This window comes from Sinocyclocheilus grahami, unplaced genomic scaffold, assembly GCF_001515645.1.
Source record: "Sinocyclocheilus grahami isolate Dianchi unplaced genomic scaffold, SAMN03320097.WGS_v1.1 scaffold836.1, whole genome shotgun sequence".
NCBI lineage: Eukaryota > Metazoa > Chordata > Actinopteri > Cypriniformes > Cyprinidae > Sinocyclocheilus > Sinocyclocheilus grahami.
In genome coordinates this window covers 140,988-143,303 of record NW_015506015.1, presented here as the reverse complement: position 1 = coordinate 143,303, position 2,316 = coordinate 140,988, and positions in this window count along the sequence as shown.

The window sequence follows — 2,316 nt, the reverse complement described above, 5'->3', positions numbered from 1 at the left end:
ACACACGTCTGTGTTTCTGTGAATTGTGGGAACTTTCCATAGACTTCTATTACTTTTATACTGACCAAACGATATTTTATATCTAACCCAACCCTAACCCTAAACCTACCCTCTACAGAAAACCTTGTTTGCATTGTTACACTTTCAGATAAACATCATTTACTTTTTTTTTATATTTTTCCCCCTTGTGGGGACCCCAAATATTTCAGGTTTTACTATCCTTGTGGGGACATTTGGTCCCCTCAATGTAGCATAAACAAGTACACACACACACACACATTTTGGTTTTACCATTTTTTGGTAATTCAAAGTATGTACACACACATCCTGTGTTTGTGATGAATGTAAAAATAAACGGCTGGAATAAATGATCTGCCGTGCCAGGGTGTGGTTCACACACTCACACTTAGCATGCTTCACTCGCAAGGCATCAAAGCCACCTCTGCAGAATAATAGAGCATAATAATAGAGCCGGCTCTCAGCGGCACTTAGCAATCAGCATCTCTCCGGCTAGCACCTACATACTCAGACAGCGAGAGACACGCACACACTCACTCTGGGCATATGCACACTGTTTAGAGCTGCAGGTCATTTACAGTGAACTGTACTTAGATTAATTTACTCAAGAAAAAATATGCTTTTTCTCTGCTCTCTACCGCTCTCTCATTAGCAGTACAGATGCTGGGGATCGGTGCTGTGGCACACGGGCATAAGGAGATGGAGCTGACAATTGGATTGCTCTGCCACAATATGGATGTAAATACACTCACGCATTTGCACAAGCACACAAAACAGAAAACACAACATTATGTCTGTTGTAGTAAAGCATTGTGTGAGTGTCTGTCTGATTTGCATGACAGTTAGAACGTCTCATCTCTCTTAAATCACAGATGGAGACGAAAGGCTTACTGTGATTTTGCCAAATAGGATGTGTTCCCACATCAACATCCTTCTTGATCCTGGAATAACATTCCTGCCAGACAGATTTTAAATTTAGGTTAGGACAAGGGTTTTTTTATTAGTCTGCCTGGAAACAATTGTCTTTAAAAGTTACAACAAGTATTTTGAGGATGAAATGAAGGATGAAATGTATATATATATATATATATATATATATATACAGTATATATAATATATATAATATATATATAATTATATAATAAACATACATATATATATATATATATATATATATATACATACATATATATATATATATAAAATATAATATATATTGCAACATAATTGCAACTAATTGCAGTGTGATTCTTGCAACTGCAACTTATTTTTCATTGATGGACTTTCTCAAAATGTGACTTAATTTCTTATTTTAAACTTTATCTCACAATTGTATATATATAGGTTCCAATGCAGACCAGACTTTATGGAGTTTAGTCAAAGGTAAGGCTTTGTAAGATCACAATTACCACAGAAGAACAGACTATGGGGTCCTACATGACAAATTCATGGTCACCAAGAGGGAGTTACAGTACAGTAGGTCAAGTGGGCTGACTTTTCCACTGGTTAGTAATTAGTTACTGGCTCAATCAATTCTAGCAACCCATAAAAGAGACATCACAATAGGGGATTTATTTTTCCATTGTAAAAATCTAAATATACAATTTCTCATTCTCCATCTAAATCTTTGTTTGGCATGATAAATTACTTTTTTTTCAGTCTGATGAACAGGATTAGGGGGCTTCTGAGCAGCTGTACTGAATGGAATCTGGTTTCTTTTCTTTCCCTTCTTTGGTAGCAGCTCTATGTATCTTATGTCACATGACTAAAAGCATTATCCTATCATACTCACATTATCGCCATCATAGCCAAAAAGGGATTCAGGACGGATATGTTTTTCACAGATGCAGAAGTCTGGCAGGACAAAAATGCAATGAATGGATCAAAGAATGCATTCCCACACATTCCACAGCAAACAAAGTGGAATTTCCTGGGAGGGTCAACTACTGTGCAACTTCCTTGAACTAATCAGAGAAAAAGAGCATGTTTGTTAAGCATTTGTTACGTCTGACCTTCCCAAAATGAGAAATTAAGAAATAATACTACAGCCTTATGAAATGCTTATTCTCTGTGCTTGTAAATCAGACTAACTGTATGATGTTAACCCTCATATTTTATTTCTATGATAATTGATAGCTCAAAAAAACATTCCTAAATTTGACACATTGGCTCAAAAGATAAATATTTTCCATAATTCTTGATTTTTTTTTGTTTGAATAATGTTTTATATATATATATATATATATATATATATATATATATATATATATATATATATATATATATATATATATATAT